This window comes from Lipophrys pholis (genome assembly GCF_963383615.2).
Source record: "Lipophrys pholis genome assembly, chromosome: 14".
Taxonomy (NCBI): Eukaryota; Metazoa; Chordata; class Actinopteri; order Blenniiformes; family Blenniidae; genus Lipophrys; species Lipophrys pholis.
In genome coordinates, this window is record NC_137633.1 from 1 (window position 1) to 23,356 (window position 23,356).

The 23,356-nt window shown below is 45.4% G+C and overlaps 3 long non-coding RNA genes across 3 annotated transcripts; all 3 read right to left on the reverse strand.

Annotated features, from left to right (window-relative positions):
* Positions 1-41: 41 nt before the first annotated feature.
* LOC308120087 lies at positions 42-1,433 on the reverse strand. The gene is made up of 3 exons (XR_013936015.1): positions 1,398-1,433; positions 610-661; positions 42-302 (listed from the first exon to the last, which is right to left on the reverse strand). It is a non-coding gene; the product is annotated as an uncharacterized lncRNA (long non-coding RNA).
* A 3,600-nt stretch (positions 1,434-5,033) lies between these two features.
* LOC308120197 lies at positions 5,034-9,350 on the reverse strand. Its single transcript, XR_013936021.1, has 3 exons — positions 9,307-9,350; positions 8,519-8,570; positions 5,034-8,211 (listed from the first exon to the last, which is right to left on the reverse strand). It is a non-coding gene; the product is annotated as an uncharacterized lncRNA (long non-coding RNA).
* Positions 9,351-12,931: 3,581 nt separating this feature from the next.
* Positions 12,932-17,580, reverse strand: LOC308119643. Its single transcript, XR_013935972.1, has 3 exons — positions 17,225-17,580; positions 16,437-16,488; positions 12,932-16,109 (listed from the first exon to the last, which is right to left on the reverse strand). It is a non-coding gene; the product is annotated as an uncharacterized lncRNA (long non-coding RNA).
* Between the last annotated feature and the right edge of the window lie 5,776 nt (positions 17,581-23,356).

Here is a 23,356-nt window from a genome sequence, read left to right on the forward strand (position 1 = left end):
AACAGGAACTTCTGGAAAAAGGATTAACCTTTATACCCACACCCAAACCTCCGAAACTGCTAGAACTACGCAAAGAGGTTCACCTCTTTCACAGAAGGCTAAAAATCATGGAATACTTCGAAGGAACAGAATACAATCACTTACCTTTCACTGAACAATCAAACTGGGAACCCCCAGATGAGGCTCTCTCGAAACCCCTCCGGGAGCTTATCCAAAGAGACAAAAACACCCTATCTCACTTGGTAATTCCCCGGGGACGTCCTCCTAATATTACAGAGGACCAACAAAAGGCCTTGGACATCCTGAAAAAAAGGAAAGATATTATTATCAAACCAGCAGATAAGGGAGGCCAAGTGGTAATCCAGAACAGACACGATTACTTTCTGGAGGCCACCAGGCAACTAAATGACCTCAAATACTATGTACCTTTACAAACACCGTTACAGCCTATTACAGCCTCACTCATTCGACCCATGGTGAGGTCTTTATATGACAACAAATTTATCTCAGCCAAACAAATGTACTATCTGCTGGGACCAGCTTCGCCACGTCCTCGCTGCTTTTATTTACTACCTAAAATCCATAAAACTCCGGACACCTGGACCGTACCTTTTAAAATCCCCCCGGGACGTCCAATTGTCAGCGACTGCGGCTCGGAGACCTATAGGTTAGCAGAATACATAGATTACTACATCAATCCATTATCAAAACAACACCCGAGTTATATTAAAGACACATATGATTTTGTTAACAAACTCCGACAACTCAGCGTCCCAGAGGGGACTTTCCTTTTTACCATAGACATCACCTCCTTATACACAAACATTGACACCAGCCTGGGTCTGGAGGCCATCAGGAAGGTCTTTCAACAATATCCAGACCCCGACCGCCCGGATGAAATTATCTATGAAATGCTGCAGGTTACTCTTACTCGCAATGATTTTATTTTCAACAACCAGTGGTATCTTCAAGTATGCGGATGTGCGATGGGCCGGAAATATTCCCCAGCATATGCCGACATATATATGGCGGAGTGGGAGCGGACGGCCCTATTAAAATGCAAGGAACGCCCCCTTCTTTATCTACGTTACTTGGATGACATATTTGGGTTATGGTGCAAGTCAGAGGATTCATTCCAACATTTCCTCCACACCCTCAACACACACCACCCCAACATCAAAATCAAACATAACAAACAATCCTCACATATCGAATATCTGGACACTACAGTTTATTTTCACAATATCAAACACTCTACTAAGGAATTGGGCACCAAAGTATTTTTCAAAGAAACAGACAGACACACACTACTTCATAAAAAGAGTTACCACCCCAAACATACATTCCGGGGGATCATCAAATCCCAACTAATCAGATTTCACAAAATATGTACGCACCAGAAAGACGCAGAGGCAGCTACAGCAGTGTTATTTAAAGCACTAGGACCCAGGGGTTACTCCAAACGCCTCCTTCGGGGAATCAAGGCGGAAGTTCACGGAAGCCTCCTGGGACCAACTCCGTCTAGGCGAACCGAGGGGAGCCCCCTGCTGGTACCTTTTGTTACCACATATCACCAACAATTACATCCGTTTAACCAGGGCCTCCGCAACAGTTTTCAACAACTTCAGCACTCCAAATCTCAAACCGGACAATACAAGATGATTACAGCTTACAAAAGAAATAAAAACTTGGCGGACATCCTGGTTCACTCCCAGTACAAACCGGCAAACAGAATCACTTCTCCTCCAATAAACCACTACTCACCCCCCTACATCTTCAATACGTTATCAGGCAAAGGACTGCCCACAATAACCAACTGGTCTATACACTCCTACAATATAATTTACACCATAGAATGCAAACATTGCAACAGGATATATGTGGGAGAATCCAGAAATTCCATCCGAACCAGGATGTCCCAACACCTGTACCTCATCCGGAATAACAAAGGGGTCAATTCCCTCCATAAACACTTCCAGGAAGTAGGGGCTCACTGCCTCGTTTATAGAGTTGTGGAGCAGAATACCAACTGGTCCACAGGACAAAGGAAACACAGAGAAAAAGTATGGATCCAGAAATTAGAGACCGTTTCCCCTCTGGGCCTAAATGAAAGATCGGGCCCCTAGAGAAAGAAAGGGAAATCTTTAAAGTAGCCTAAAGTTGTTTCTTCTGGACCCTGAAACCACCTTTTCTCACCTTCCCCCCTTTTTTTTCCCTCTTTTAATTGCCTTTCCTTAATAGAGAGGTGAAATCTTGCACCAGCCCGGAGCTTAGCCAAAAAAAACAAAAGTTTAAAATTGATTAACCTTTTTATAAAAAATTTTTTTTGTATATTTATTCAGCCTGGTCAAAAAATTTAATATATGAAATTACCCTTACAAATTGTGAAATTACGATTTGAATAAATCCCCCCCCCCCCCTTTTTGGTTTTAAAAAAAACAAAGCCGACCTCTCCTCCTCTTGAATTTCAAACAGTTTTAAATAAAGCTCTGCGACATATTGAAGTGACTAACTGACTTATATTTTCTTTGTTTGATACTGACAAAATGTGTGAATTTTTTTTCTTCAAAATAAATCAAAGTAGGACCAGACGTCGGCTTTACTGTTAGAACCCAGATTGCTCTTGAATATCTATATATTTCTATATTTATAGTCACCAACTGAAGCACTTTATGGCCCTATGCCAGGCCCCTTTTAACAAAATATTAAAAGAATAATGAGGAATTGACCATTTCCCTTCTGATTGGTCAAAGACTCAGGAGCCAGAACCGAGTAGAACAGGCAACATGTATCATATGCACTGTTGACATGGAATGTTTTCTCACTGCTTGTGACTTTTTTGTATATGGGAATTGAACTGCATTAGTTGGAATGTTTATTAATTATTTACTATGTTTTACAGTTGCCTGGACAATAAGGTTCTGGCTCCTTCCCTTGCACTAAACGAACCCCAACCCCCCCCCCCCCCCCCCCCCCCCCCTTCCTTCCCTTCCTATTACCCTTCCCAATTCCTTCACCTAACCCTAACCATTCCCACTCCCCATACCTAACCCTAACCAAACCCCCCCCCCCCCCCCCCCCAAATCTCCCGTTCCCCCCTCCCTTCCCCCTTCCTAACCCTAATCACTCCCACTCCCCATGCCTAACCCTAACCATTCCCACTCCCCATACCTTACCCAACCCCCCCCCCTTTTTATTTTCCCATCCCCCCTCCCTTCCCCCTTCCTAACCCTAATCACTCCCACTCCCCATGCCTAACCCTAACCATTCCCACTCCCCATACCTTACCCAACCCCCCCCCCCCTTTTTATTTTCCCATCCCCCCTCCCATTCCCCCTTCCTAACCCTAACCATCCCCACTCCCCATACCTAACCCTAACCAAACCCCCCCCCCCCCCCCCTTCCCTCAATTTCCCGTTCCCCCCTCCCTTCCCCCTTCCTAACCCTAATCACTCCCACTCCCCATGCCTAACCCTAACCATTCCCACTCCCCATACCTTACCCAAACCCCCCCCCCTTTTTATTTTCCCATCCCCCCTCCCATTCCCCCTTCCTAACCCTAACCATCCCCACTCCCCATACCTAACCCTAACCACTCCCACTCCTCATGCCTAACCCTAACCATTCCCACTCCCCATACCTAACCCAAAACCCCCCAACCCCCCCCCCCCCCCCCCCCCCCATTTTTATTTTTTCGTCCCCCCTCCCATTCCCCCTTCCCAACCCTAACCATCCCCACTCCCCATACCTAACCTTAACCAAACCCTCCCAAACCCCCCCCCCCCCCCCCCCTCCGCTTCCTTCCAATCACTCCCCCCACTCTTCTTCCACGTACCTTTCACCTTAATCCCCAGCGCATCAGGATCCGGGCGGGTGTTAAATCTTCTCCTCCGCTATGCTCCTTTAAATCCTCAAGAGGGAGCCATTGCCCAACATAAAGAAAATTCTCAACGGCAGTGGCTCCTCAGAAACAAACTACAAAGCAACTTTGGGCTCCTACTTTCCTACTCTCCTACCCCTTCTACTTCACATTTACATCATCTTTCACACACACTATGAGGAATCCTCAATTCTAATTTATTCTACTTTATTTTATTTTAATTTATTTTATTTACTTTTTTTTAAAAACCTGGGGACACATTCATTTAAATTCATATCACTTACTTCATACACCTTTCTTTTAACAAAAACTTTTCTGGGGTCACTAGTTGCTCTTTTGTAAATTACAGTAGAAATATTTTTTTTAAAAAAAGAGTCTGTTGCCAATGCCTTTCTCCAAATCATGTTCCAAACCTAACCTTGCTAGAGCCAGACTCATTTCTACAGTACCTGTAAAACTTAACAGAGCAACTACTATTAACGGAACTACCACAAAGGGAGAACCTGTGAAGTAAAAACACTAACTCTTGTGGACATGTACAGAACATAAACTCCATTTAGTTATTTTTATTTTTATTTTCATTTTAGAAACTATGGTGAATTTCTTTTATCTTTTTACCCCCTTCTTTTTTCTTTTTTAAAGAAAAGAAATTATAAACAAACCCCCCCCCCCCCCCCCCCCCAATCTTCTCTGTGACAATGGTGTGCGGGTTGTGTTTCTGGTATGGATGCAATTTTAATTTTTACTTTTAATTTTTTTTTTTTTTTTTTTTTTTTTTTTTTTTTTTTTTTTTTTTTTTTTTTTTTTTAATTTTATTTACCCTGTTTGCAAAACACGATCGTGAATGGAGGGTCTCCCAAAAAAAATACAAATTGATAAAAGACCGGATTATATTACCACCAGGGGGCACCAACCACCAGCAGGTATGGATCACTTGGAACAGGATCAGCATGGACTTCCTGTTGGGAGGAGAGCCCCGCCTTACCGGACACCACTCCCCCTCTTTTCCCTCCAAAAAATCTATAAACACACCAAACACCATCACTGTCTTACCTTTGCCCCTGAGGAAGCCGAGCGGCGAAACGTTGGGCCCCCCCCCCCCCCCTCCCCCTTCTTTTTTTACCCTTTATTTTCAACTTGTGTTTTCTCTTTCGCTATATTTTGCGATTTTTCCTTTTTTCCTTTTTATTCTTTGGACCACATATTGTTTTTTCAAAGGGACTAGGCCCTACATTCACACAAAGCCAGCTTGGCACAGAATTCTTTGTCGGATACGCTGCGAGTGGACTATCATCTCCACAGCCGGAAGAGAGGAGTTCCAACGACACCCCCCCGGGGTCCCCCAATCCTCGAAGGAGACCTACCTCACCCCTAGAAACAAAGGGGACAAGAAAGGACTACAGTGTGTGAGTGTGCATTGACAAATTTTTACAGGCCTCAAACATCCGGAAGGACCCCGCCCGTAGAAGCCGGCCTGCAGGACTCGGGCGTCGAGCAAAACTCTGATGCATGTATGTGGCCTTAAAAAATCCAACAATCTGACGGTACAATTTGTTGTTTTCTTTGAAAAAAAGAAACCCCACGCATAAGCTGGTTAAGTCAGTACTGTGATTAACTTCTTCCTGTTCTCCCTTGATGAGGATTCTTATTACTATGATTGCTTTTGATTTTCTTGTTTAAAAACTCTTCTTGAACACACCTGCCACCTCAACCTATAACCACAGGTCAACGGTTTTTATTTCTCCTCCTTCTTTCTGTGTCATTCCAATTCATGCACTCCCAATTTTAGACTACTTTCTTATCCCCTTTTAATCCACCATCAAATTTATTAGTCAGAAACTTTTCAGGGTTGATAATTAATTCTCTACTCACCTGGAGGCAAAAGGTTTCCTCCCCCCAAAAAAATACTCTGATATTATGTCTATCCCTTTACGCAATAGGTTTTCAGCCTTGTCAACGCAGGGGCGGGAAGACCGCTCAGAACGCCCGCCTGGGCCCCAAGACAAAACACCCACATCTGGTCCAGATGTCCGGAACAGGGCGGCTAACTTAAGCAGTACTAAACGGTATTTTAAGATTCTTCAAACCCTACATCACGCAGAAGTTTTAACCACAGCTAAGGAGACAAAAATATTACCAGCAGGTATGAAGAAAAAAACTGAGAAACTGGCGGCCTTTATCAAGCCTGCATGCCCGAATGAAAGAACCCTCAACAGAATAAAACTAAATACACAGAACTGGATGGAGGCAAACCTCGCCACCTTAAGGGAACATTATGACACCACGCTGGCCGACCTCCTCACAGAAATAATGACTTTTGAACCTGAAGCTTTTAGCAAGGCCCTACAATGGGCCAAACAACGATATGGTAGAAGACTAACAGACAGCTCAGTGACAGAATTTGAATCCATACTAAAACATGGTGCCCCTGGTTGTCCTCATTCTCCTTCTCTTCCAATGGCTGCAAACCCACAGGTGGCACTTACGGAGGAAAACTTCCCCACCCTTCCAGCAACACGGGAAGAGGACCCCCTCCTTTCCGTCGGTGCAGCTTCCCCACGTCCCCAGCGCAGTAATCTGCATAGGGACAGGAAAAGTAAGAACCATACAAACATCAAAGAAATTGCAGTATTTCCAGTGCCACCTTCCGTAACAATAACAGCACAAATACACAGAAACAGTGAAACCTTGGAATCATGTAAGTCTCACATGGGACAGAATATTGGTTCACAATCTCTATTTATCTCTCCGGAACCCAGTTCCTGCCCTCCCTCCCGAGTTACAGCAGAACTTCAGCAGACACTCCTCCCGATTGGGGATCCATTTTCCAACCACCGGGAAGCAATCTTCGGTACAGGACCAGCTAACTCCCCCAGGGTGAGGGAACCACTGGACGTAGGAGATTTCGACAAGAACGATGCAAATTTCCTACAAAAAACATCCACCTTTCCCAGGGAAGAGGACAAACAACAACAGGCCAACCAAACAGGTGAACCCACCATATCAGAACTTGGGATTGCACCGGCCGGGCCCGAGCTGGACCTTGTACTCCCCGAGGAGCATCTTATGACACACCCGGGGCAGAATACAAAGGAACACACAGTAAAAGCAGTATACAGTAATGTTATTGTGGCAAGCTCCGAATTACAAATACTTACCTTGACAGACTCTAATCCAGACACCTTGCCTCCAACTCCAGATTCTCCAACACTGCGATATGATGCGCAGGGGGCGGGACCAAGCGGTGGCAAAAGACACCCATGTACACCAGTCCACGAGGACCCGGGGTTAGCACAACTGATTACGACTGATGGAACGACGGACGAACTCACCACTTCACCGTGCCAGTCTGAGTCTAACTTGAACCACTCGCCCCCCGTTGGGCGACCCAGCCCCCCCACCCCCCGGAGGTCTGAACCTGTAATTCATTGTCATACTGCACAAAAAATTAAAAACTGGGAACTGGAAATAACTAAGCCTGTTCTAATCATTGGGGATTCCAATCTGGCACGACTAACGTCGTTTACACATCCCAAAATCCAAGTGGACAGCTTTCCAGGAGCACAGCTCCATCACATTAAAAAAGTTTTGGAAAAACTAACCCCAGACAATAGAGTTGAAACGGTTGTATTGTCAGTGGGCTTAAATGACTGCCTGAAAAGACTACGACCATTAACGGTGGCAAAGCATTTAAACGCGTGCCTCAATCAGATCGAACGAATCTTCCCGGCAGCTATTTCCCTCGTTCCATTACTCAATTACAGCCCTGAATTAGAGAAGGGTCAAATACAGTGCCTCATGGCCCTGAACGAACACATAGTAAAGAAACACAATTTCTTAACAGACATTAAGGCAGACGTCTTCAAAACCGAAACAACAGACCCAGTGCATTGGACCTGCGAAACGGCAAACACCATTTTAAATCACTGGCTGTCACAGTTAAACTAGTAGGAGGGGAGCCGAATCAATATAGGGCCCCCAGTAACTCTAATGTTACAAATCTATCAAGCCATAACATAAGTGTCTCACAACAGGAACTTCTGGAAAAAGGATTAACCTTTATACCCACACCCAAACCTCCGAAACTGCTAGAACTACGCAAAGAGGTTCACCTCTTTCACAGAAGGCTAAAAATCATGGAATACTTCGAAGGAACAGAATACAATCACTTACCTTTCACTGAACAATCAAACTGGGAACCCCCAGATGAGGCTCTCTCGAAACCCCTCCGGGAGCTTATCCAAAGAGACAAAAACACCCTATCTCACTTGGTAATTCCCCGGGGACGTCCTCCTAATATTACAGAGGACCAACAAAAGGCCTTGGACATCCTGAAAAAAAGGAAAGATATTATTATCAAACCAGCAGATAAGGGAGGCCAAGTGGTAATCCAGAACAGACACGATTACTTTCTGGAGGCCACCAGGCAACTAAATGACCTCAAATACTATGTACCTTTACAAACACCGTTACAGCCTATTACAGCCTCACTCATTCGACCCATGGTGAGGTCTTTATATGACAACAAATTTATCTCAGCCAAACAAATGTACTATCTGCTGGGACCAGCTTCGCCACGTCCTCGCTGCTTTTATTTACTACCTAAAATCCATAAAACTCCGGACACCTGGACCGTACCTTTTAAAATCCCCCCGGGACGTCCAATTGTCAGCGACTGCGGCTCGGAGACCTATAGGTTAGCAGAATACATAGATTACTACATCAATCCATTATCAAAACAACACCCGAGTTATATTAAAGACACATATGATTTTGTTAACAAACTCCGACAACTCAGCGTCCCAGAGGGGACTTTCCTTTTTACCATAGACATCACCTCCTTATACACAAACATTGACACCAGCCTGGGTCTGGAGGCCATCAGGAAGGTCTTTCAACAATATCCAGACCCCGACCGCCCGGATGAAATTATCTATGAAATGCTGCAGGTTACTCTTACTCGCAATGATTTTATTTTCAACAACCAGTGGTATCTTCAAGTATGCGGATGTGCGATGGGCCGGAAATATTCCCCAGCATATGCCGACATATATATGGCGGAGTGGGAGCGGACGGCCCTATTAAAATGCAAGGAACGCCCCCTTCTTTATCTACGTTACTTGGATGACATATTTGGGTTATGGTGCAAGTCAGAGGATTCATTCCAACATTTCCTCCACACCCTCAACACACACCACCCCAACATCAAAATCAAACATAACAAACAATCCTCACATATCGAATATCTGGACACTACAGTTTATTTTCACAATATCAAACACTCTACTAAGGAATTGGGCACCAAAGTATTTTTCAAAGAAACAGACAGACACACACTACTTCATAAAAAGAGTTACCACCCCAAACATACATTCCGGGGGATCATCAAATCCCAACTAATCAGATTTCACAAAATATGTACGCACCAGAAAGACGCAGAGGCAGCTACAGCAGTGTTATTTAAAGCACTAGGACCCAGGGGTTACTCCAAACGCCTCCTTCGGGGAATCAAGGCGGAAGTTCACGGAAGCCTCCTGGGACCAACTCCGTCTAGGCGAACCGAGGGGAGCCCCCTGCTGGTACCTTTTGTTACCACATATCACCAACAATTACATCCGTTTAACCAGGGCCTCCGCAACAGTTTTCAACAACTTCAGCACTCCAAATCTCAAACCGGACAATACAAGATGATTACAGCTTACAAAAGAAATAAAAACTTGGCGGACATCCTGGTTCACTCCCAGTACAAACCGGCAAACAGAATCACTTCTCCTCCAATAAACCACTACTCACCCCCCTACATCTTCAATACGTTATCAGGCAAAGGACTGCCCACAATAACCAACTGGTCTATACACTCCTACAATATAATTTACACCATAGAATGCAAACATTGCAACAGGATATATGTGGGAGAATCCAGAAATTCCATCCGAACCAGGATGTCCCAACACCTGTACCTCATCCGGAATAACAAAGGGGTCAATTCCCTCCATAAACACTTCCAGGAAGTAGGGGCTCACTGCCTCGTTTATAGAGTTGTGGAGCAGAATACCAACTGGTCCACAGGACAAAGGAAACACAGAGAAAAAGTATGGATCCAGAAATTAGAGACCGTTTCCCCTCTGGGCCTAAATGAAAGATCGGGCCCCTAGAGAAAGAAAGGGAAATCTTTAAAGTAGCCTAAAGTTGTTTCTTCTGGACCCTGAAACCACCTTTTCTCACCTTCCCCCCTTTTTTTTCCCTCTTTTAATTGCCTTTCCTTAATAGAGAGGTGAAATCTTGCACCAGCCCGGAGCTTAGCCAAAAAAAACAAAAGTTTAAAATTGATTAACCTTTTTATAAAAAATTTTTTTTGTATATTTATTCAGCCTGGTCAAAAAATTTAATATATGAAATTACCCTTACAAATTGTGAAATTACGATTTGAATAAATCCCCCCCCCCCCCTTTTTGGTTTTAAAAAAAACAAAGCCGACCTCTCCTCCTCTTGAATTTCAAACAGTTTTAAATAAAGCTCTGCGACATATTGAAGTGACTAACTGACTTATATTTTCTTTGTTTGATACTGACAAAATGTGTGAATTTTTTTTCTTCAAAATAAATCAAAGTAGGACCAGACGTCGGCTTTACTGTTAGAACCCAGATTGCTCTTGAATATCTATATATTTCTATATTTATAGTCACCAACTGAAGCACTTTATGGCCCTATGCCAGGCCCCTTTTAACAAAATATTAAAAGAATAATGAGGAATTGACCATTTCCCTTCTGATTGGTCAAAGACTCAGGAGCCAGAACCGAGTAGAACAGGCAACATGTATCATATGCACTGTTGACATGGAATGTTTTCTCACTGCTTGTGACTTTTTTGTATATGGGAATTGAACTGCATTAGTTGGAATGTTTATTAATTATTTACTATGTTTTACAGTTGCCTGGACAATAAGGTTCTGGCTCCTTCCCTTGCACTAAACGAACCCCAACCCCCCCCCCCCCCCCCCCCCCCCCCTTCCTTCCCTTCCTATTACCCTTCCCAATTCCTTCACCTAACCCTAACCATTCCCACTCCCCATACCTAACCCTAACCAAACCCCCCCCCCCCCCCCCCCCAAATCTCCCGTTCCCCCCTCCCTTCCCCCTTCCTAACCCTAATCACTCCCACTCCCCATGCCTAACCCTAACCATTCCCACTCCCCATACCTTACCCAACCCCCCCCCCTTTTTATTTTCCCATCCCCCCTCCCTTCCCCCTTCCTAACCCTAATCACTCCCACTCCCCATGCCTAACCCTAACCATTCCCACTCCCCATACCTTACCCAACCCCCCCCCCCCTTTTTATTTTCCCATCCCCCCTCCCATTCCCCCTTCCTAACCCTAACCATCCCCACTCCCCATACCTAACCCTAACCAAACCCCCCCCCCCCCCCCTTCCCTCAATTTCCCGTTCCCCCCTCCCTTCCCCCTTCCTAACCCTAATCACTCCCACTCCCCATGCCTAACCCTAACCATTCCCACTCCCCATACCTTACCCAAACCCCCCCCCCTTTTTATTTTCCCATCCCCCCTCCCATTCCCCCTTCCTAACCCTAACCATCCCCACTCCCCATACCTAACCCTAACCACTCCCACTCCTCATGCCTAACCCTAACCATTCCCACTCCCCATACCTAACCCAAAACCCCCCAACCCCCCCCCCCCCCCCCCCCATTTTTATTTTTTCGTCCCCCCTCCCATTCCCCCTTCCCAACCCTAACCATCCCCACTCCCCATACCTAACCTTAACCAAACCCTCCCAAACCCCCCCCCCCCCCCCCCCTCCGCTTCCTTCCAATCACTCCCCCCACTCTTCTTCCACGTACCTTTCACCTTAATCCCCAGCGCATCAGGATCCGGGCGGGTGTTAAATCTTCTCCTCCGCTATGCTCCTTTAAATCCTCAAGAGGGAGCCATTGCCCAACATAAAGAAAATTCTCAACGGCAGTGGCTCCTCAGAAACAAACTACAAAGCAACTTTGGGCTCCTACTTTCCTACTCTCCTACCCCTTCTACTTCACATTTACATCATCTTTCACACACACTATGAGGAATCCTCAATTCTAATTTATTCTACTTTATTTTATTTTAATTTATTTTATTTACTTTTTTTTAAAAACCTGGGGACACATTCATTTAAATTCATATCACTTACTTCATACACCTTTCTTTTAACAAAAACTTTTCTGGGGTCACTAGTTGCTCTTTTGTAAATTACAGTAGAAATATTTTTTTTAAAAAAAGAGTCTGTTGCCAATGCCTTTCTCCAAATCATGTTCCAAACCTAACCTTGCTAGAGCCAGACTCATTTCTACAGTACCTGTAAAACTTAACAGAGCAACTACTATTAACGGAACTACCACAAAGGGAGAACCTGTGAAGTAAAAACACTAACTCTTGTGGACATGTACAGAACATAAACTCCATTTAGTTATTTTTATTTTTATTTTCATTTTAGAAACTATGGTGAATTTCTTTTATCTTTTTACCCCCTTCTTTTTTCTTTTTTAAAGAAAAGAAATTATAAACAAACCCCCCCCCCCCCCCCCCCCCAATCTTCTCTGTGACAATGGTGTGCGGGTTGTGTTTCTGGTATGGATGCAATTTTAATTTTTACTTTTAATTTTTTTTTTTTTTTTTTTTTTTTTTTTTTTTTTTTTTTTTTTTTTTTTAATTTTATTTACCCTGTTTGCAAAACACGATCGTGAATGGAGGGTCTCCCAAAAAAAATACAAATTGATAAAAGACCGGATTATATTACCACCAGGGGGCACCAACCACCAGCAGGTATGGATCACTTGGAACAGGATCAGCATGGACTTCCTGTTGGGAGGAGAGCCCCGCCTTACCGGACACCACTCCCCCTCTTTTCCCTCCAAAAAATCTATAAACACACCAAACACCATCACTGTCTTACCTTTGCCCCTGAGGAAGCCGAGCGGCGAAACGTTGGGCCCCCCCCCCCCCCCTCCCCCTTCTTTTTTTACCCTTTATTTTCAACTTGTGTTTTCTCTTTCGCTATATTTTGCGATTTTTCCTTTTTTCCTTTTTATTCTTTGGACCACATATTGTTTTTTCAAAGGGACTAGGCCCTACATTCACACAAAGCCAGCTTGGCACAGAATTCTTTGTCGGATACGCTGCGAGTGGACTATCATCTCCACAGCCGGAAGAGAGGAGTTCCAACGACACCCCCCCGGGGTCCCCCAATCCTCGAAGGAGACCTACCTCACCCCTAGAAACAAAGGGGACAAGAAAGGACTACAGTGTGTGAGTGTGCATTGACAAATTTTTACAGGCCTCAAACATCCGGAAGGACCCCGCCCGTAGAAGCCGGCCTGCAGGACTCGGGCGTCGAGCAAAACTCTGATGCATGTATGTGGCCTTAAAAAATCCAACAATCTGACGGTACAATTTGTTGTTTTCTTTGAAAAAAAGAAACCCCACGCATAAGCTGGTTAAGTCAGTACTGTGATTAACTTCTTCCTGTTCTCCCTTGATGAGGATTCTTATTACTATGATTGCTTTTGATTTTCTTGTTTAAAAACTCTTCTTGAACACACCTGCCACCTCAACCTATAACCACAGGTCAACGGTTTTTATTTCTCCTCCTTCTTTCTGTGTCATTCCAATTCATGCACTCCCAATTTTAGACTACTTTCTTATCCCCTTTTAATCCACCATCAAATTTATTAGTCAGAAACTTTTCAGGGTTGATAATTAATTCTCTACTCACCTGGAGGCAAAAGGTTTCCTCCCCCCAAAAAAATACTCTGATATTATGTCTATCCCTTTACGCAATAGGTTTTCAGCCTTGTCAACGCAGGGGCGGGAAGACCGCTCAGAACGCCCGCCTGGGCCCCAAGACAAAACACCCACATCTGGTCCAGATGTCCGGAACAGGGCGGCTAACTTAAGCAGTACTAAACGGTATTTTAAGATTCTTCAAACCCTACATCACGCAGAAGTTTTAACCACAGCTAAGGAGACAAAAATATTACCAGCAGGTATGAAGAAAAAAACTGAGAAACTGGCGGCCTTTATCAAGCCTGCATGCCCGAATGAAAGAACCCTCAACAGAATAAAACTAAATACACAGAACTGGATGGAGGCAAACCTCGCCACCTTAAGGGAACATTATGACACCACGCTGGCCGACCTCCTCACAGAAATAATGACTTTTGAACCTGAAGCTTTTAGCAAGGCCCTACAATGGGCCAAACAACGATATGGTAGAAGACTAACAGACAGCTCAGTGACAGAATTTGAATCCATACTAAAACATGGTGCCCCTGGTTGTCCTCATTCTCCTTCTCTTCCAATGGCTGCAAACCCACAGGTGGCACTTACGGAGGAAAACTTCCCCACCCTTCCAGCAACACGGGAAGAGGACCCCCTCCTTTCCGTCGGTGCAGCTTCCCCACGTCCCCAGCGCAGTAATCTGCATAGGGACAGGAAAAGTAAGAACCATACAAACATCAAAGAAATTGCAGTATTTCCAGTGCCACCTTCCGTAACAATAACAGCACAAATACACAGAAACAGTGAAACCTTGGAATCATGTAAGTCTCACATGGGACAGAATATTGGTTCACAATCTCTATTTATCTCTCCGGAACCCAGTTCCTGCCCTCCCTCCCGAGTTACAGCAGAACTTCAGCAGACACTCCTCCCGATTGGGGATCCATTTTCCAACCACCGGGAAGCAATCTTCGGTACAGGACCAGCTAACTCCCCCAGGGTGAGGGAACCACTGGACGTAGGAGATTTCGACAAGAACGATGCAAATTTCCTACAAAAAACATCCACCTTTCCCAGGGAAGAGGACAAACAACAACAGGCCAACCAAACAGGTGAACCCACCATATCAGAACTTGGGATTGCACCGGCCGGGCCCGAGCTGGACCTTGTACTCCCCGAGGAGCATCTTATGACACACCCGGGGCAGAATACAAAGGAACACACAGTAAAAGCAGTATACAGTAATGTTATTGTGGCAAGCTCCGAATTACAAATACTTACCTTGACAGACTCTAATCCAGACACCTTGCCTCCAACTCCAGATTCTCCAACACTGCGATATGATGCGCAGGGGGCGGGACCAAGCGGTGGCAAAAGACACCCATGTACACCAGTCCACGAGGACCCGGGGTTAGCACAACTGATTACGACTGATGGAACGACGGACGAACTCACCACTTCACCGTGCCAGTCTGAGTCTAACTTGAACCACTCGCCCCCCGTTGGGCGACCCAGCCCCCCCACCCCCCGGAGGTCTGAACCTGTAATTCATTGTCATACTGCACAAAAAATTAAAAACTGGGAACTGGAAATAACTAAGCCTGTTCTAATCATTGGGGATTCCAATCTGGCACGACTAACGTCGTTTACACATCCCAAAATCCAAGTGGACAGCTTTCCAGGAGCACAGCTCCATCACATTAAAAAAGTTTTGGAAAAACTAACCCCAGACAATAGAGTTGAAACGGTTGTATTGTCAGTGGGCTTAAATGACTGCCTGAAAAGACTACGACCATTAACGGTGGCAAAGCATTTAAACGCGTGCCTCAATCAGATCGAACGAATCTTCCCGGCAGCTATTTCCCTCGTTCCATTACTCAATTACAGCCCTGAATTAGAGAAGGGTCAAATACAGTGCCTCATGGCCCTGAACGAACACATAGTAAAGAAACACAATTTCTTAACAGACATTAAGGCAGACGTCTTCAAAACCGAAACAACAGACCCAGTGCATTGGACCTGCGAAACGGCAAACACCATTTTAAATCACTGGCTGTCACAGTTAAACTAGTAGGAGGGGAGCCGAATCAATATAGGGCCCCCAGTAACTCTAATGTTACAAATCTATCAAGCCATAACATAAGTGTCTCACAACAGGAACTTCTGGAAAAAGGATTAACCTTTATACCCACACCCAAACCTCCGAAACTGCTAGAACTACGCAAAGAGGTTCACCTCTTTCACAGAAGGCTAAAAATCATGGAATACTTCGAAGGAACAGAATACAATCACTTACCTTTCACTGAACAATCAAACTGGGAACCCCCAGATGAGGCTCTCTCGAAACCCCTCCGGGAGCTTATCCAAAGAGACAAAAACACCCTATCTCACTTGGTAATTCCCCGGGGACGTCCTCCTAATATTACAGAGGACCAACAAAAGGCCTTGGACATCCTGAAAAAAAGGAAAGATATTATTATCAAACCAGCAGATAAGGGAGGCCAAGTGGTAATCCAGAACAGACAGTGGTAATCCAGAACAGACACGATTACTTTCTGGAGGCCACCAGGCAACTAAATGACCTCAAATACTATGTACCTTTACAAACACCGTTACAGCCTATTACAGCCTCACTCATTCGACCCATGGTGAGGTCTTTATATGACAACAAATTTATCTCAGCCAAACAAATGTACTATCTGCTGGGACCAGCTTCGCCACGTCCTCGCTGCTTTTATTTACTACCTAAAATCCATAAAACTCCGGACACCTGGACCGTACCTTTTAAAATCCCCCCGGGACGTCCAATTGTCAGCGACTGCGGCTCGGAGACCTATAGGTTAGCAGAATACATAGATTACTACATCAATCCATTATCAAAACAACACCCGAGTTATATTAAAGACACATATGATTTTGTTAACAAACTCCGACAACTCAGCGTCCCAGAGGGGACTTTTCTTTTTACCATAGACATCACCTCCTTATACACAAACATTGACACCAGCCTGGGTCTGGAGGCCATCAGGAAGGTCTTTCAACAATATCCAGACCCCGACCGCCCGGATGAAATTATCTATGAAATGCTGCAGGTTACTCTTACTCGCAATGATTTTATTTTCAACAACCAGTGGTATCTTCAAGTATGCGGATGTGCGATGGGCCGGAAATATTCCCCAGCATATGCCGACATATATATGGCGGAGTGGGAGCGGACGGCCCTATTAAAATGCAAGGAACGCCCCCTTCTTTATCTACGTTACTTGGATGACATATTTGGGTTATGGTGCAAGTCAGAGGATTCATTCCAACATTTCCTCCACACCCTCAACACACACCACCCCAACATCAAAATCAAACATAACAAACAATCCTCACATATCGAATATCTGGACACTACAGTTTATTTTCACAATATCAAACACTCTACTAAGGAATTGGGCACCAAAGTATTTTTCAAAGAAACAGACAGACACACACTACTTCATAAAAAGAGTTACCACCCCAAACATACATTCCGGGGGATCATCAAATCCCAACTAATCAGATTTCACAAAATATGTACGCACCAGAAAGACGCAGAGGCAGCTACAGCAGTGTTATTTAAAGCACTAGGACCCAGGGGTTACTCCAAACGCCTCCTTCGGGGAATCAAGGCGGAAGTTCACGGAAGCCTCCTGGGACCAACTCCGTCTAGGCGAACCGAGGGGAGCCCCCTGCTGGTACCTTTTGTTACCACATATCACCAACAATTACATCCGTTTAACCAGGGCCTCCGCAACAGTTTTCAACAACTTCAGCACTCCAAATCTCAAACCGGACAATACAAGATGATTACAGCTTACAAAAGAAATAAAAACTTGGCGGACATCCTGGTTCACTCCCAGTACAAACCGGCAAACAGAATCACTTCTCCTCCAATAAACCACAACTCACCCCCCTACATCTTCAATACGTTATCAGGCAAAGGACTGCCCACAATAACCAACTGGTCTATACACTCCTACAATATAATTTACACCATAGAATGCAAACATTGCAACAGGATATATGTGGGAGAATCCAGAAATTCCATCCGAACCAGGATGTCCCAACACCTGTACCTCATCCGGAATAACAAAGGGGTCAATTCCCTCCATAAACATTTCCAGGAAGTAGGGGCTCACTGCCTCGTTTATAGAGTTGTGGAGCAGAATACCAACTGGTCCACAGGACAAAGGAAACACAGAGAAAAAGTATGGATCCAGAAATTAGAGACCGTTTCCCCTCTGGGCCTAAATGAAAGATCGGGCCCCTAGAGAAAGAAAGGGAAATCTTTAAAGTAGCCTAAAGTTGTTTCTTCTGGACCCTGAAACCACCTTTTCTCACCTTCCCCCCTTTTTTTTCCCTCTTTTAATTGCCTTTCCTTAATAGAGAGGTGAAATCTTGCACCAGCCCGGAGCTTAGCCAAAAAAAACAAAAGTTTAAAATTGATTAACCTTTTTATAAAAAAATTTTTTTGTATATTTATTCAGCCTGGTCAAAAAATTTAATATATGAAATTACCCTTACAAATTGTGAAATTACGATTTGAATAAATCCCCCCCCCCCCTTTTTGGTTTTAAAAAAAACAAAGCCGACCTCTCCTCCTCTTGAATTTCAAACAGTTTTAAATAAAGCTCTGCGACATATTGAAGTGACTAACTGACTTATATTTTCTTTGTTTGATACTGACAAAATGTGTGAATTTTTTTCTTCAAAATAAATCAAAGTAGGACCAGACGTCGGCTTTACTGTTAGAACCCAGATTGCTCTTGAATATCTATATATTTCTATATTTATAGTCACCAACTGAAGCACTTTATGGCCCTATGCCAGGCCCCTTTTAACAAAATATTAAAAGAATAATGAGGAATTGACCATTTCCCTTCTGATTGGTCAAAGACTCAGGAGCCAGAACCGAGTAGAACAGGCAACATGTATCATATGCACTGTTGACATGGAATGTTTTCTCACTGCTTGTGACTTTTTTGTATATGGGAATTGAACTGCATTAGTTGGAATGTTTATTAATTATTTACTATGTTTTACAGTTGCCTGGACAATAAGGTTCTGGCTCCTTCCCTTGCACTAAACGAACCCCAACCCCCCCCCCCCCCCCCCCCCCCCCCTTCCTTCCCTTCCTATTACCCTTCCCAATTCCTTCACCTAACCCTAACCATTCCCACTCCCCATACCTAACCCTAACCAAACCCCCCCCCCCCCCCCAAATCTCCCGTTCCCCCCTCCCTTCCCCCTTCCTAACCCTAATCACTCCCACTCCCCATGCCTAACCCTAACCATTCCCACTCCCCATACCTTACCCAACCCCCCCCCCTTTTTATTTTCCCATCCCCCCTCCCTTCCCCCTTCCTAACCCTAATCACTCCCACTCCCCATGCCTAACCCTAACCATTCCCACTCCCCATACCTTACCCAACCCCCCCCCCCTTTTTATTTTCCCATCCCCCCTCCCATTCCCCCTTCCTAACCCTAACCATCCCCACTCCCCATACCTAACCCTAACCAAACCCAAACCCCCCCCCCCCCCTTCCCTCAATTTCCCGTTCCCCCCTCCCTTCCCCCTTCCTAACCCTAATCACTCCCACTCCCCATGCCTAACCCTAACCATTCCCACTCCCCATACCTTACCCAAACCCCCCCCCCCCCTTTTTATTTTCCCATCCCCCCTCCCATTCCCCCTTCCTAACCCTAACCATCCCCACTCCCCATACCTAACCCTAACCACTCCCACTCCCCATGCCTAACCCTAACCATTCCCACTCCCCATACCTAACCCAAAACCCCCCAACCCCCCCCCCCCCCCCCCATTTTATTTTTTCGTCCCCCCTCCCATTCCCCCTTCCCAACCCTAACCATCCCCACTCCCCATACCTAACCTTAACCAAACCCTCCCAAACCCCCCCCCCCCCCCCCCCCCCCCTCCGCTTCCTTCCAATCACTCCCCCCACTCTTCTTCCACGTACCTTTCACCTTAATCCCCAGCGCATCAGGATCCGGGCGGGTGTTAAATCTTCTCCTCCGCTATGCTCCTTTAAATCCTCAAGAGGGAGCCATTGCCCAACATAAAGAAAATTCTCAACGGCAGTGGCTCCTCAGAAACAAACTACAAAGCAACTTTGGGCTCCTACTTTCCTACTCTCCTACCCCTTCTACTTCACATTTACATCATCTTTCACACACACTATGAGGAATCCTCAATTCTAATTTATTCTACTTTATTTTATTTTAATTTATTTTATTTACTTTTTTTTTAAAAAACCTGGGGACACATTCATTTAAATTCATATCACTTACTTCATACACCTTTCTTTTAACAAAAACTTTTCTGGGGTCACTAGTTGCTCTTTTGTAAATTACAGTAGAAAAAAATTTTTTTTAAAAAAAGAGTCTGTTGCCAATGCCTTTCTCCAAATCATGTTCCAAACCTAACCCTAACCCTAACCCTAACCCTAACCCTAACCCTAACCCTAACCCTAACCCTAACCCTAACCCTAACCCTAACCCTAACCCTAACCCTAACCCTAACCCTAACCCTAACCCTAACCCTAACCCTAACCCTAACCCTAACCCTAACCCTAACCCTAACCCTAACCCTAACCCTAACCCTAACCCTAACCCTAACCCTAACCCTAACCCTAACCCTAACCCTAACCCTAACCCTAACCCTAACCCTAACCCTAACCCTAACCCTAACCCTAACCCTAACCCTAACCCTAACCCTAACCCTAACCCTAACCCTAACCCTAACCCTAACCCTAACCCTAACCCTAACCCTAACCCTAACCCTAACCCTAACCCTAACCCTAACCCTAACCCTAACCCTAACCCTAACCCTAACCCTAACCCTAACCCTAACCCTAACCCTAACCCTAACCCTAACCCTAACCCTAACCCTAACCCTAACCCTAACCCTAACCCTAACCCTAACCCTAACCCTAACCCTAACCCTAACCCTAACCCTAACCCTAACCCTAACCCTAACCCTAACCCTAACCCTAACCCTAACCCTAACCCTAACCCTAACCCTAACCCTAACCCTAACCCTAACCCTAACCCTAACCCTAACCCTAACCCTAACCCTAACCCTAACCCTAACCCTAACCCTAACCCTAACCCTAACCCTAATTGTCCCAAACCTAACCCTAACCCTAACCCTAACCCTAACCCTAACCCTAACCCTAACCCTAACCCCCAACCCTAACCCTAACCCTAACCCTAACCCTAACCCCCTAACCCTAACCCTAACCCTAACCCTAACCCTAACCCTAACCCTAACCCTAACCCTAACCCTAACCCTAACCCTAACCCTTGCCCCTGAAGAAGCCGGATAGGCGAAACGTCGGGCCTTTTTAACCTTTTTTCTCTCCTCTTTCGTTTTTATGGAGTAATTTTATGGATTAAAGGATTTGCAATTTTAGACTTTTATTCTGAGCTCAGAATGGGACCTTTTTAGGATGGATACAACGACTTTTTAAAGACCACAGCTCCAACCTCCCACCAGGATACCAGCTACAAACAAAAGGACCACTCAGCCGCAGCCTTGCAACAACCTGACGATCCTCAGGATAACTGACTGCAGGCTTTGGGCCTACTCTGCAGGCTTTGGGCCTACTCTGCAAGCATGGTAAAACTGTAGGTTGGCTGCAAAATGGCACCTTGATTGAACCCCTCTGGGACACAATCATCCTTCTTTCTAAAGGGTTTTAACAACTTTTATCCAATCCTGCTTTTTAGATCCCGGGAGCAGAAGAGTCTATTTTAATTACTTCCGTTTCTAAAAGTTTATCTCCTGTTTTCCTCTCTCCTCTCCCTGGTTTTTAAATTTGTTTTGATAATTTAAATCCACTTTTAAGCTTTATTATTCCTAGTTTTCCTTGTTTAAACAAGAGAGGAAGTAGCTTTTACTGGAGCAGAATATTTTAATCATTACATTAAAGACCTTTTTTTAAATTCTTATCACCTCTTTGTTTTTAAGAAAACTTCTAACAACAAAAAAACCCTTCCTTTCTTTTTTCCTTGAGAGATATCACCCCCATGGCGTTTTATTGCACCAACTGCCGCACAGCTCAGCCCACCCAGCTGGGAGGCCACAGGGAACCTCCACCCGGACCACGGGGCCCTGAGCAGCCAGAGGAAACAGACGCAGGTTTTATACATCGCAGGTGCACCCGGTTATATTTTAAATACATTCAAATGATGCACCATTCCAACATTATTGAGGCAGCCATCGAAAACAAAACCATTCCACCAGGAATGCGTAGGAAAACAGAACAATTGTCAGAATTCATTAAACCGGCCTGCCCGAATGAGAAAGTCAAAAACCTCATCAAAGACAACACTTTTCAATGGATGGAGCAAAACCTAAAAATACTAAATCAACATTATAATGACAGCATGGATGATTTAAGTACAGTAATAGAGGAGCTCCAACCATTTAGACCATCAGCCTGGCAGGCAGCACAAACCATAGCAAAAAAAAGATATGGCCCACGTCTCACCCCTCTTTCCGTACAGATGACCCTGGACATGATTAAAACGGTATCAAACTTCTGGCCGGACTCCCCCATCCCAGCAAAAGCTCCCTCCACTCCGCCGGCCCCCAGTCCTCGGCAGGAAGAGAACCGGCGGCCACCTCAAACAACGGGGAGCCGCACCGAGGAACCACAACAACCACATCCCAGTCCGAGGGCGGCCATCCAAGAGGCCATCCCGGACCACCCCCGAAGCAAGGCAGGAGGGGAACAACAGCGCCGACGGGGAGCCCAACAACATCCCCCCACCCCACCATCTCGGACTGTCCCGGGCTCAGAAGTACCACTCCCTGAGGCAGTCCGGGTGGTGTTGGACGCAGAGGATCCTCCCCCCCGGCCTACCGAGACCTCCCAGGCTCCCAAACTAACCCAGAGGGACACCTGGAAAAGACGAGCAGGCAGGGGGCCACCAACAACCCCAGTCGGCACTGACCTTCCAGACCTGCGAGGGATGAGAACCACACAACACACGGACTCCTTCCCCAGCACGCTGCAACCCAGGGGCACTAAATATCGCCACCTAAGTACACGGCTAACCCCACCAGCTCAATGTAGGGGGCTTTTAACCTCACCGCAACTCAGACAATTTTAATAAAAAAACTCAATACTCAGCGACGTTCCGTATTTTATAATTTTAGCTTTTTTATAAATTAAAAATATTTTACTCCCCTTCTTCTCTCCTTCTTCCCCCCAATTCCTTACCCCCTCACCCACTTCCCCACCCTAAACCTAACCATCCTCCCTCCTTCCTTTCCTAACCCTAACCCCTCCTTCCCCTTACCTAACCCTAACCAATTCCCCCCCCCCCGACCTAAAGCCCAGCCCCTATTCCTACCCTAAACCTAACCATACCCCCCCCCCTTTTTTTCTTTCCCAACCTTAACCCCTCCTTCCCCTCACCTAACCCTAACCCCCTCCCCCTGCCTAAAACCCAACCCCCTTTCCCATCCTAAACCTAACCACATCCCCTTCTCTCCAAACCACCCCCCCCCCCCTTCCCCCCCCCCCCTTCCTCCTTGTTTCACCCCTTCCCCAGTAACTTATCAATTTTAAACAAAACCAGGCAAACGTCGACTGTTTTAGGATCCGGAGTTCAATTTTAATTTGGGTGATATCTCTTTTATCTTA